Genomic DNA, 14717 nt, shown 5'->3' on the forward strand with positions numbered 1-14717 from the left:
CTTCAATAATTTTTAAAACACTAAATTCCAAATACTAAACCTTCTTGAATCAAGTACCTAGAATTACGTTGGTTTCCTAAACTGAATCCTGGATACTACATTCCTCAAGCCTGTGATTGGCATTTAAATACACAGAGTCCTTCATATATATTAATTGTTTGTAATATGTAATAAAAATGTATATGTTATGTGTATAAATCGAGACAAAGACGGTGTTGAGGATATGACAAGATTTTAAAATTTAATAAATTAAATGGCAAAGACTAATGTTACTGCACAATCACAATATGTTAAATGGAAAATCCCCTGCAGAGTGATTTGCTTGGAAACATCATTAGGCCCCAGCTTTTCCTGACTCTGAAGCTCTGGTCCACTCAGGAGGTTCTGCCATGGTTGCAATGTCTGATTTCATAGGTACAGAAAGATTGCTGATAAGAGAGCTTCCTGATTTTTTGGTGTGGGTGCTGTGCTATCTCCAAGGTCTCTTGAAAAAGAGTGGAGGTGGCTGAGCAGCAGAGATATTTGTTATGCAACTCAGCTTCCTCATGAGGTCATCTCTGAGGGCAGGTGTGGTCTGCTTCATCAGGATATCTCAGGTCTGAAAGAAACCATTGGCTCCAACCAGAGAAGAGCTGAGAGTGACAAACCTGAAGTCAATTATGACAAGATGACATCATGGCTTCCATCTCAGGTAACAGCAGCCATGTACGTCATTATGATGATCTGACTTGGTTTTCTGAGTTTGCCCTGGGGCAGGGTGAGGATTGGGCAAGGAGCCAGAATCCAGGCATGCTCCCTGGGCACCTTGCCATTATTCAGTTCCTAATGAAGCTTAGAAGCACTACCCCTCCCTGAATCAAAGCATGGGTTTCCACCTCCCTAGCCCCACCCTGAATCCTCCATGCTTCTCAGTTCATTGAGAAATAGGTGGAGAGCCCTCTGATGATTTCGACTGACTCATTCAATTATTTTGCAAAAAAATGAGTTCAAATTCAAGAGTCTAGGTTTCTTTGAGTTTCTGTTTTCTTCTTCTTTCATTCTATTCTTCCATTTGACCTTTAACTTTTCTTCACAGCTTTAGGGGGAAAATGAGAAAATTTCTCAAAGGTTTCCACTACAGGAATAAAAAAGACTAATTCCTGGAAATAGAGATGGCAGGTTGATCCCTATTCTTTTGGCACAGAATCTATATTTAATATGATATTGAGAACTTACTGTCTGTAAACATGATAGAACTACATTATGTGTTAACTTGGAAACAAAATCTGTGTTTACCGTATTCCAGAAGAGAGATTTCTATTCTTGTCCAAGTGGGACACATTGGGCTCCTGACCAGATGTGGTTTTCTAGAAAGAGGAAAAAATGGGAGTAAGACTTCCAAATGGCTTTCGTGGTTGGCCCGCGATTTATACACAATGATGGCAACATGGTGGTTCTCTCCTCTGGGATTTATTTGACATTACACACAATTAGAACTATGAAACAAAAACCTTTCCCTAACAAACAGAAAATGGGACCCCAGGAAGCTTAAAAATAATGGAGGGAGCCAAAGATGGGTAGTAGAAAAAGCTGTATCTTATAAAAACTAATCTGGCCATGGGGCTGTTCACAAATTCATTATCATTTCTCTTGTGGTCTCTGTGAGGGCTTTCTGGCTGTTTGAATGCTGTGTTTTCATAAGATAGTTTCAAACAAAAGGCCAGAAGGACAGTGGGAGCAGAATAAAAATTAAACATGTTGACTTTGTTTGGTGCCCTGTAGGTAAAATGTCACATCTTGTCCTCGGCTCCTGAAGATTTAATTACCCGGCTCATTTCCCAGAGCTGCTGTGCAATTCATATTGCTTCCAGGTAACAGATTATGCAAACTCATGATTGCAAACAGGAACCGAGCTGTTTTGAGGATGAAGTTTTGTTAGTTCAGGGTATCTGCAAATGCAGTTGTTTGGCTTCTCTGTCATACTCTGGCACTGATGGTAATTGTGCCGTGTAGAAAATGCAGAATTGTTACGAGCGTCACACGCCTAGGCTTGTTGGCAGACGTGGGCCCAGGCTGGCTGGAACTGTTTCAGCCCTGTGTTTCTGCCGCTCAAGGAAGACAGCTAGGAACTTGATGCACTATTCACAAAGGTTTATCACATGTCTACTGTGTGTTGAGTGAGCTCCAAAGGCTAACATTTCCTACTGGCTTCGGGTAGGATGAGCAGTGTGGCTGTTGGTCTCTCGGGTGGCCTGACCGGCCTACACTATTCCACTGGGCACTGCAGGCAGAAGCATGTTTTACTTTTGTGGTTAGAATACCTCAAGTTTTCTATGAAACTCCAGGCACCAAGTTTCAGTTCCCAAGGAAAAGTAGGGTGCCACACAGTGGCATGGACTGAAGTGGCCAGTGTTTTCCCATCCCATCATGGGATGGGAAGCAATTGGCTTCGTTGCTCCTGGCGTCAGTCCATCCAGTAACATAAGCTATTCACATTACAAGCAAGCAACTGGACAATGAAACACATCTCTTCTCATTTTATTGCATTTGCTTTTGTTCTGCATGCACGCACACACACACACTCACACACACACACATTCACACACACACACACGTATGCACATACACACTCTCTTTTCCCCCAAGCCTCTGAGTCCAAAGCAAGAGTTACTGACTAAACAAACTGGCTTTTCTTCCATTCTTTCTACAAGATATGAAAGTAAATGAGATTATTTCTGAAACACACCAAAACTGAATTGCCAAGTGAGAGTTTTGCATAAAGTCCACGCGTGAGGCAATATACATGTTACTTTTAAAGAAATTCCTGAAACTCTTTTCTTCCAAGATAAACAGTGTGTGTTTATCACAGATTCTAGGGGATTTTGATTCACTATGATATTCCAGGAGTATTCAACTTTGCTCTTGCTTTAGTTCTATGCATCCCCTTACAAAGTTCTGTTTTGTTTTGTTTCTTTCTAAGTTTACCTATATCATCTTTTTCATCTTTCTAGCCGTTGTTTTACCCAAAGCTCTTGCCTGGGGGCTAGAGCACGTTGTATTTGCAAAGATGGTCACACTAATATATATTCCATCCCATGACTCTTCCTACAGTGCAATGCTAACCCCCACTGAGATGTGAGGCAGTCTCACCCTCACACCTGGGGACACCCCTATCACTTCCTGGACCAATAGAATACAGGGAAAGTGATGCTGTGGGGTTTCCAAGCTAGGCCGTAAAAGGCAATATGGCTTCTACCTGGCTTTCTTGGGTGCTTTTCCTCGGCTTCCAGCCACCTCGTTGTGAGGAAGCCCAGCCTGCAAGGAGAGGCCATGTGTGGGTGTTCCAGCCAAAAACCGGAAGCCTGTGTGGACCGCCACACCCACCAGTTTGTTTGTTTTGTTTTTCATTTGGTGATTAGATTCTCCAGTTTATGTGCCTGCAGATGGTCCCTGCTACTGCTTTGAGTGCCTCAGCAGAGACTCCAGACACCATGAGGTGGAGACAAGCCACCCTGTCTGAATTCCTGACCCACAGGAACTGAGAGGTGATAAAAAGTCATTATTTTAAACTGCTAAATGTGAGGGGAATTTGTTAGGCTGCCATAGGTAACTAATACAGGACCTCTTGTATCCCAGCCGAGTGGTTTAGCTGCCATGTGCAGTAACCTCAGGAATCACCGAGTGGAGGTTCCTCAGCTCTATTTCCAATTTCCTCCTTTAAAAATGTGTCATTTACGGTCCCCTTACTAGCCAGTTATGAAATTGCTGGACAATACAACAGATCTAGATATGTGATATACATTTGTATGATTATATGTTCATATATAACATATATATTATTCATATACCTAACAGTAATATAGAGAAGCAAAAGGAAAATAATTCTTAATAAAATAACATGAAATTCAATATATGGCCAATTCTTCTGCAATGTGTTCCTAAAATCACTTGCTATGGAATTTTGCATAATAAAAATAACAGAGCTTGTGGGGAAATGAGGTTAGTGACAGAATACCCAACACCTATACAGTAAGTTTTTCATGATGTTCATAGGCTCTTGGAAACAGTGATTGTAAGCAAAACTGCATAGAAAGAAACCAATTTCCCTATAGGCTAATTGACATCCACAAGAGTTAAGTTCCTGTAGCATATTTCTGATTGCAAAAACATCACCCAGCTTCTAAATGAAGACCCAAACACTTGTAATATTAAACATTAAAACAATAAAATAAATGTAATATTAAACATTAAAATAAAAGCTATAATACATTTAAGACAAATTAATAAAAATAAGTAAGAGAATTGTTTACCTGCTTATTCCAGTTCAGGGTTGAGGGTGGCCAAAGCCTATCTCCAAAGCTCAGGGTGCAAGGCGGGAACCAGTCCTGAATAGGACACACTCCCATCGCAGGGCGCGTGCACACCACCTGCACTCACTCATACTGGGATGTGTAGACATGGCAGTTCACCTCATAGGCACACCTTTGGGATGTGGGAGGAAACAGGAGTAGCCAGAAAAAACCTACACAGACCTAGAGAGAACGGGCAAACTTCACACAGATGGTGGCCCCACCAGGAGGAATTCATTTTTTTTTCTCTTCAACATTATAACAAAATGCCTTTGAAATAAAATGATGTTATTCCAGGACCTGCTATATAATTTTGTAATTAATTCATTACAAAATAAATAATAAACTTTATTAAAATTCTGCTGTAGTTTGAGACACCTTAAATTCTCAGTCAATAAATATATATGTATATATATATATGTATGTATGTATATGTATATATATGTGTATGTATGTATATATGTATGTGTGTGTATATATATATATATATATATATATATATATATATATATATATATACACACACACACCATTTACCTTGACAAACACATGCAGTTTGGGGGGTGGATGTGGTTTTGGAGAAGGGGTGTATATTAGTCTGTTTTCATGCTGCTAATAAAAATATACTCAAGACTTAGTAATTTATAAAGGAAAGAGGTTTAATGGACTCACAGTTTCACACGGCTGGAGAGGCCTCACAATCATGGTGGAAGAGCAAGGGACATCTTACCTGGTGGCAGGCAAGGCAGAATGAGACCAAGTGAAAGAGGTTTCCCCTTATAAAACCACCAGATCTCCTGAGACTTATTCACTACCACGAGAACAGTATGGGGAAAACCACCCCCATGATTCAATTATCTCCCACTGGGTTCCTCCCACAACACATGAGAATTATGGGAGCTACAGTTCAAGATGATATTTGGGTGGGGACACAGCCAAACCATATAGGGGTGGATGGAAAGGCCTGTCATTTATGGAATGAAATATTTCCATACCAGAATGGGCATTGGCCTATTTTGGTGTCTTCTCACTGGTTTAAAATAAAAATTCTGCTGCATTCAGTGGTAGTTTTCATCTTCAACCCACTGCAAGTAATTTTTGGCCATATTTCAGACAGCTGATAACTCTACTATTTCATTTCGTTGTTGCTCTCAAAGCCACTTCCCTGATGTTGTGCAATGTGGATTCCTACAGGTGCGATGCTTTTGCAATATCACATGATCTTTGTCTTTTCAAATATTTTATTATATCAAGCTACTCCTCAATATTCAAGGCTTTTCTTTGACATGCATACTCGGATTCTTATAACCCAAATGATTGCTTATGTTTGAGACTCTGTAGTGGATACTTCTATCAAGAACGTCTAACACTCAGGAGACCAGCTCTGTGCACTTGCAGGGCTCACCATGGGCCAGCTTGGTAGCAGGCGGGTGCACCTCAGCAGGAGACTGCTTTGAGCCAGTGGCATTTCTCATGCACACCACCTGCTGTTGCAGCAGCACGAAACTAACCCACCTCATGGAAAATGGCTGGGCTTTTCTGTTTTTCTGTTTTTGTTGGTTTGTTTTGTTTTTCATTTGGTGATTAGATTCTCCAGTTTATGTGTTATGTATTGTGATGGTTAAAGATGGCTGTAAATTCCTTGCCACGCCCACTTCGAAAAATGGAGCCTCTTTCCCTTCCCGTTGGATCTGGGCTGGACCTGGGATTTGCTTTGAGCCATAGAATGCAGTGGAAGTGACGCTCTGTAACTTCTGAGGCTAAGCTATTCCACACTGGGAATGTTGTCTCTTTGAACTCCCACATAATGAGGGGAGAAGCCCAAGCACCATGGAGAGGCCATTTGGAGGGAAACTGAGCTACTCCAGTCTGGAGCAAAGTGAAGCTACTAGCTGACGTGGTTGGCAAGTGCTGTGTGCCCCATCTTAAATGTCCCAGCCCAGCCAGCCTCCAGATGACTGCAAGTGACACTATGTGGGTCAGAAAAACCATCCTGCTGATTCCAGTCAACTTACAGAACCATGAGGCACAATGCACAGTTTTGTCTTTTTGAGCTACTATTTTCAGGGTTCTTTGTGCATGGAAATACATAAATGAAGCAGCATATGAACAAATTCTTCACAACATGTGTTGTAATAGAAGAAAATTTCAGGCCAATATCCCTGATGAACATCGATGCAAAAATCCTCAATAAAATACTGGCAAACCAAATCCAGCAGCACACTGAAAAGTTAATCCACCATGATCAAGTTGGCTTCATCCCTGGGATGCAAGGCTGGTTCAACATATGCAAATCAATAAACATAATCCATCACATAAACAGAACCAATGACAAAACCCACATGATTATCTCAATAGATGAAGAAAAGGCCTTTGACAAAATTCAACAGCCCTTCACTAAAAACTCTAGATAAACTAGGTATTGATGGAACATATCTCAAAATAATAAGAGCTATTTATGACAAACCCACAGCCAATATCATACTGAATGGGCAAAAACTGGAAGCATTCCTTTTGAAAACTGGCACAGGGCAAGGATGCCCTTTCTCACCATTCCTATTCAACATAGTACTGGAAGTTCTGGGCAGGGCAATCAGGCAAGAGAAAGAAGTAAAGGGTATTCAGTTAGGAAAAAAGGAAGTCAAATTGTCCCTGTTTGCAGATGATATGATTGTATATTTAGAAAACCCCATCGTCTCAACCCCAAATCTCCTTAAGCTGATAAGCAACTTCAGGAAATTCTCAGGATACAAAATCAATGCGCAAAAATCACAAGCATTCCTATACACCAATAACAAACAAACAGAGAGCCAAATCATCAGTAAACTCCCATTCATAATTGCTACAAAGAGAATAAAATACCTAGGAAACCAACTTAAAAGGATGTGAAGGACCTCTTCAAGGAGAACTACAAACCACTGCTCAACGAAATAAGAGAGGACACAAACAAATGTAAAAACATTCCATGCTCATGGATAGGAAGAATCAATATTGTGAAAATGGCCATACTGTCCAAAGTAATTTATAGATTCAATGCTATCCTCATCAAGCTACCATTGACTTTTTTCACAGAATTGGAAAAACTACTTTAAATTTTATATGGAACCAAAAAAGAGCCAGCATAACCAAGACAATACTAAGCAAAAGGAACAAAGCTGGAGGCATCACACTACCTGACTTCAAACTATACTATAAGGCTACAGTAACCAAAACAGCATGGTACTGGTACCAAAACAGATGTATAGACCAATGGAACAGAAAAGAGATCTCAGAAATAACACCACACATCTACAACCATCTGATCTTTGAGAAACCTGAGAAAAACCAGCAAAGGTGAAAGGATTCCCTATTTAATAAATGATGTTAGGAAAATTGACTAGTCATATGCAGAAAGCTGAAACTGGATCCCTTCCTTATATCTTATACAAAAATTAACTCAAGATGGATTAAAGACTTAAATGTTAGACCTAAAACCATAAAAACCCTAGAAGAAAATCTAGGCAATACCATTCAGGACATAGGCATGGGCAAAGACTTCATGACTAAAACACCAAAAGCAATGGCAACAAAAGCCAAAATTGACAAATAGGATCTAATTAAACTACAGAGCTTCTGCACAGTAAAAGAAACTGTCATCAGAGTGAATAGGCAACCTACAGAATGGGAGAAAATTTTTGCAATCTACTCATCTGACAAAGGGCTAATATCCAGAATCTACAAAGAACTTAAACAAATTGACAAGAAAAAAACAAACAACCCCATCAAAAAGTGGGCAAAGGATATACACAGACACTTCTCAAAAGAAGACATTTATGCGGCCAACAAACATGACAAAAAGCTCATCATCGCTGGTCATTAGAGAAATGCAAATCAAAACCACAATGAGATACCATCTCATGCCGGTTAGAATGGCAATTACTAAAAAGTCAGGAAACAACGGATGCTGGAGAGGATGTGGAGAAATAGGAATGCTTTTACACTGTTGGTGGGAGTGTAAATTAGTTCAACCATTGTGGAACACAGTGTGGCGATTCCTCAAGGATCTAGAACTAGAAATACCAGTTGACCTAGCAATCCCATTACTGGGTATATACCCAAAGGATTATAAATCATTGTACTATAAAGACACATGCACATGTATGTTTATTGCGGCACTGTTCACAATAGCAAAGACTTGGAACCAACCCAAATGCCCATCAGTGATAGACTGGATAAAGAAAATGTGGCACATATACACCCTGGAATACTATGTATCCATAAAAAAGGATTAGTTCATATACTTTGTAGGGACATGGATGAAACTGGAAACCATCATTCTCAGCAAACTAACGCAAGAACAGAAAACCAAACACTGCATGTTCTCACTCATAAGTGAGAGTTGAACAATGAGAACACATGGATATGGTGGGGTGGGGTGCGGGCATCACACAACGGGGCCTGTCAGGGAATGGGGGGCTGGGGGAAGGATAGCATTAGGAGAAATACCTAATGTAGATGACGGGTTGATGGATGCAGCAAACCACCATGGCACATGTATACCTATATAACAAACTTGCACGTTCTGCACATGTACCCCAGAACTTACAGTATAACAAAAAAAAGAGAAGAGACAGTATATCACTAAGAGACAAAGAGATAACTATTAATAGATTATTGTACCTACTTAAAATAAAAAGGTTTAATTTGAAAAAAGGAAACCAATATTCAACTAAAAATTTGTTTCTATATTTGACATTTTGAAATAAATACACACACACCCACACACAAACACACACACACACACAGATAATCATTTTGAATGCCCAAGTCATGAATGCAGACTGATGATACAAGTGTTGTTTTTGTGACTCAAGCATCACAAGTAGTTTTGTCATCAGGAACGTGATTTTCTAAAGTGATGAGCCACTCTTGGTAAAGTTCCAAGCAAAACAGAGAACAATCTCTCTTAATTTACACAATGGATATATTCTTGGAAAAGTCAATGAATTTTAAACCCGTGTAAAAATATCCCTTCTATTTACATGTAAAGAGTTAGATTATTGGCTCAGATGATTATAAGCAGGTTGCTCCATCTATGTGAAAATCTAAGTGGGCATTCAAAATTCATATGAGATGAGGCGAAGTTTGTTATTTTGTGGGATGTCTAGCATCCCTATTTTCTTCCTACCAAATGCCAGAAGCACCCCCAATTGTTGTAGCAAATGATTAAACCCAGAGTCTGATTCTGTCATGGCTGAATTACAAAGCAAATTGAATTCCTTAACTCACAATTTGTCTTTTGCGAAATTTAGAGCACTGACTGGGAAGAAGTGGGATTTTGAAAACTGGAGTAGGGACATAGGAACAGATGCAAGGAAACTGGGGGCCTCAAACCCCTAAATTCTACCATGTCTTCATTGACAGCTGTGTAGGAAAGAGTTTTAACAGAGCAAGGCCTGAGAATGCTCTCCTTAGAAAGGTCTGCCTATAAGGTTGAGCCTTGGCTGATTTCTGGGAACTTGGATTTTGGGAGAGTTTCCCTATTCCCTAAATGGCAAAGGTTGCTCACACTGTTTAACCTGTTTGTGCAAACAATTTGATCTAGGCTGAGACTGATTTTCCTTCTGGAACTCTGGAATTTTGGTATGTGCTAAGCAGAGAGTGGTTGTGTGAACAGCCCTCAATAAAAACCCTGGTCTGCCTCTCTGGTAGATGACATTTCACAGGTGTTGTCACAACTAGACGCTGGAGAAATTAGTCCAGGCTGTGTGACTCTGCAGGGAGAGGACTCTAGGAAGCTGTGCCTAGTTTCCTCCAGACTTTGTCCTATTGACCTTTTTTCTTTGCTGATTTTGCTTTTTTATCCTTTTGGGGTAATACATTATAACAGTGAGTACAACTGTATGCTGAGTCCTCCTAGCTAATCACTGAAGTGGGGAGTGGTCTTGGGGACCACCAGTACAACCGTAGAAGCAGTTTGTTCCCCCTGCCTGAGGTTATCCCCCCTTTGCTGAAGACTTATGATGAGATTTTCTGACCTAGTGACCCTGTAGGCACTGCTGATCCTCCTCAGGACCTAGAGACCTATCATGAGGCTCAAGTCCCAGTAGACCCTAAGGTGAAGTACAAGTTGTGACCCACAGAGAGGTGTGATGGACACCAAAAGAACTATGTGATGTTTCTAGCTTATAGTGACAGAAACCTGGGGAATATATGTGGGAATGGATCTTAAGGGTGTGGCATCAAAGTGGAAGGAATATAAAGTTGTATCAGTCTGAATTTACCGATACAGGCTCACTGAGAGTATGGACTCAGTGTTTTAACATGATGGGTTAGAAAGGACTCTAATGGTCTGATTGGTTGACTGAGATATGGGTGTTAAAGACTCTGCCAGTGAAGTCTCAGAAAAAAGTGAGGAGCATTATAGAAAAAGCTGAATCACTTTAAACAGATTGCTAGTAGAAATCTGGACTTTAAGGATACTACTGATGTGGGCCAAGAAGGAAGTGAGAAACACACTATTGGAAACCTGAAGAAAAGAGATCCTTATTATATAATTGCAGAAAGTTTAGTGAAATTGTGTCCAGTTGTTACATAAAAAGCAGAACTCTTAAGTAATAAACTGGAATATATAGCTAAGGAAATTTCCAGGCAAAGTGTTGAAGGTGCTGCTTGGTTTTTTCTTGCTTTTTATGTTAACATGTAATAGAAGAGAGATAAATTGAAGGAAGACTTATTGAAGGGACAACGACTTGATAATTTCAAAAGTTTAGCCTCTCCAGGTGGCAAAAAATACCCCTAGAAGTCAGAGATGGATGCCAAAATTATGACATAGAGCAAAGGCTGAATATGTGTTTGTGCAGCTCTTTGCTGAAACCCTGGAAAGCTCAGAGGTCTAGTGTATTCAGCCACATAATGACTCTCCCAAGGGATTAAGAGTGTTCCATGTAGATCTTCTAATCAAACCAGAGAGCCTCTGGGAAGCTTAAAAACACTGGTGTTCAGCACTCCAAGCAGAAGCCAAAGATAGAGAAGAGATTATTAGAGAAAGATTTGTGTGTATAGCTTTTGTCTAGTGCAGAGAAACACAGTGAAAATACACACAAGGCCCACACACTTTAGAAAAAAACATTGTATTAGTGGAAATATTTTAGCAGAACACATTAGCAGAAAATAAAGATGCCAACTGGACTAAATGGAATATAAATATTACAAAATGGCAAAAGCAGATTGATAAAATTCCCCAGCTGCAAACACCTGTCACCTTTTGTGAAAAATGGAGCATGACTCTAAGAGCTAAAGCAGGACCCCAGAAGTTGAAGATGAAAGCCCAGAGCAGTTGAGAGACACAGGTTACCTGGCTTTGAGATCTGGTGGATTTTGCCCAACTGGGTTTTAAAACAGATTGAAACAAATGACTCCTTTTTACCTTCCATTTCCCCAATTTTGGACTTGAGTTCTATAACTGTTATTCTTTCCACCATTGTGTGTTGGGAGTATTGGAGAAAGACACCTTGTGTCTTTTATTTCACAGGTGTGTAGGTGGAGACAAATTGTGCCCCTGGAGCTGTACTTAATGGGTGACACTCAGAAGATTTATCTACACCTGATTCAGATAAGTAGGTAATGAGTTTTGGGCTTTTGAGCTGGTGAGACTCTGGACTTTATCTAGTGTGATAATGGGATGAGACTGTTGGAAACCTTGGGGAGCAGGTAAATGTTTTCTGCAAGTGAGAGTGAATTATGGGGCCAGAGTTTGTACTCTGGTGGACAGAACTCTAGGTGGTCCTAATAATCTCTGCCCCCAGTGCTGCATCTATGATTAGGTTAAGTGATGTAGCAAAGAAATCTTGCCTGTGTGGTTAAGGTCACTAATGAGTTGATGTTAAAATAAAAACATAATCTGCGTGGGCCTAACCTAATCATATGAGCCCTTTAAATGTAGAGTTTTACATAGATGGACCTGGAATCATTATCATAAGTGAAATAACTCAGAAACAGAAAGTTAAATACTGCATGTTCTCACTTGTAAGTGGGAGCTACACACTGGGTATGCATGGACATATAAAGTGGAATAGTAGATGTTAGAGACTCCAAAAGATGAGGAGATGGGAATGGGGTGAAGGTTAAAAAACTACCTATTTGCTACAATGTTCACTATTTGAGTGACGTGTACACAAAAGTCCAGATTTCACCATGATGCAATATATCCACATACATATAACAATACTGCACTTGTACCTTCTAAATCTATTTTTTTAAAGAGGAGTTTTATCTGATTGGTAGAAGAAGAGGAAGTCAGAGAGATTCCAAGTATGAGAAGTATTTGATGAACGATTACTGGCTTTGAAGATAGGGGAGGCCATGGAGCAAAGAATGCAAATGGCCTTAGGAGCTGAGAATGGCCCTTGACTGACAGCTAACAAGGAAATGGAGAAGTCAGTCAAGCAACAGCAAAAAATGGAATTCTCCCATCAACTTGAACAAGCTTGGAAGCAGACTCTTCCTCAGAACCTTGGTTAGAGACCAGCCCAGCCAAAATTTCAGCCCTGAAAGATCCTAAGTAGAGACCCCAGTTGAGCCCACTTGGACTTCTGACCTACAGAACTGTGAGATAATGAATGGATGTTGTTTGAAGCCATTAAGTTTATGGTACTTTGTCACACAACAATAGCCAACTAATAGACTCCATAATCCCAACAAACAACCTTAACTTCCATAAACAACTATTTATTGAACACTTACTGTACTTAAGGTATATGAAAGGGACATAAAGAGATAGCAACTATAAAAATGTAATTAGATAATATTTATGGAGCACTTCTATAATGTGCCATATAGTCTTCTGATTACGTGTGAATTATCTCATTTAATTTCCACAATCTGTGAAGGATGTAGTAGTTTATTACTAGCAAAAGAGTAGAAACATGAAGGGTACATAAATTGTCTAAGGTTTATTTATAAAACACAACAGACAGTAAGCACAACCAGTATAATTTCCGTATTTTCTAGGGTAGTGCTGATTTAAAATATTCAGTCTTTTTGCCACCTAATTGCATTTATAATTGTCAAACCACATTCCTGGGTCTGTGGTTCAGAAAATATGGTCATCCTGCATATAAAATAAAGACATATGTACCATACGAGCCCTGACTCTCAAGGCAGCCATCTGTGTCCAGTGCAATGGGTCAAACATAGAGTATTTCTTTAGTAAACACCACAAACTTGCTGTCTTCATGCTCCCTTAGAGGACACAGCGGCCAATTGATGGTCCAATGGCATCCTTCAATGAAGATTGGGATTGGGCAAAACTGGGATAAACACTGGAACCTGTTTTAGTTATCTATTGCTGAGTCACAGGAACCTCAACAAGCCAGTAATGGCTTAAAACTCATGATTTTGTGTGTCTGGAATATTTCAGGGGCTTGTCTGGGATGGTTCTTCTCTGCTCCACCTGGCTAGGACTGTCACTTGGTGCTGCTCCTTGCTTTTCCCTCTCCACGTGACACCCTCATCCTTCAGGGCCTGTCAGTGGAACCTGGACTACTCACAGGTTGGTGGTCTTCAGATCGCCATACCTTTCATGGCGCTTGGCTTTCACAAAGCAGGAAGTGAAAGTTCCCAGACCTGTTAAGGACAACCACGAGTGGAACAGCATTCCCTCTGCTGTGTTCTATTGGACAAAGTGGTCAAAGGGTCTGACCGTCACATTGCAGGAGAATCTGTGGATTGGGAACATATTGTTGGTGTCATCTTTGGAAAATACAGGCCACTATAGTGTTCCTTGAGAAATGTTATTTCTTTGGCAGCAGGGATATACTCCCGTTCTGAGAGTTAGGAAATAATGGAAATAAACTGAAGAGTAACAATTCAGACACACGTTGTTGAGAACAGAGCATTTTCTTCCTGGGTTTCCCATTATATAAACACATAGAGGATCAGGTCATTATGGAGAGTGTGGGCCTACCAACCAGAAGGGTTTTATACCTCTTCTTAACTGCAACAGCTAGTTAGTCATTGCCTGCCAACTACCTCGTATTTGATCTTCCTTCCATCAGTTCTGGAGAGTTGCTGGAAATGTTCCCAAGCAACTGTGGTGCTGTTTCTGCAGGTAGAGGAGGGAAGAAAACAAGTAATGACAATTGAATTTTCCCTTTATTTTATATACTTATCACTATCACGCCATGGTTATTCATGCCACCCACAGCAAGTCCACACACATGTAAGGGAGAAGATTTTGTGACATTCCTGCAGCCCTCATCACAGGGGGCTTGTCCTGTCCAGTATCTTCATCCTTTTGCATATAAGGACTGCTAACTGGATGAAATAGGCCCTGTTAAACCAGAGATAATTATTCATTTGAGAAAGACTATCATGTCTTCATGTTATGCCAACATATGCATCAGATGC

General features: G+C 40.2%; 1 long non-coding RNA gene and 1 pseudogene across 2 annotated transcripts; one reads left to right on the forward strand and one right to left on the reverse strand.

Moving 5' to 3' along the window:
* LOC129044379 (histone-lysine N-methyltransferase SETMAR-like) overlaps positions 1-14717 on the forward strand; it is a 65563-nt pseudogene that overhangs the window by 19880 nt on the left and 30966 nt on the right.
* LOC129044382 (uncharacterized) lies at positions 216-5083 on the reverse strand. 2 transcript variants are annotated; one of them, XR_008504663.1, is made up of 4 exons: positions 5001-5083; positions 4290-4511; positions 1276-1346; positions 216-598 (listed from the first exon to the last, which is right to left on the reverse strand). It is a non-coding gene; the product is annotated as an uncharacterized LOC129044382 (long non-coding RNA). The 2 variants fall into 2 exon arrangements; XR_008504662.1 differs by having other exon boundaries at positions 216-632.

This window comes from Pongo pygmaeus, chromosome 13 (assembly GCF_028885625.2).
Source record: "Pongo pygmaeus isolate AG05252 chromosome 13, NHGRI_mPonPyg2-v2.0_pri, whole genome shotgun sequence".
NCBI classification, from domain to species: domain Eukaryota; kingdom Metazoa; phylum Chordata; class Mammalia; order Primates; family Hominidae; genus Pongo; species Pongo pygmaeus.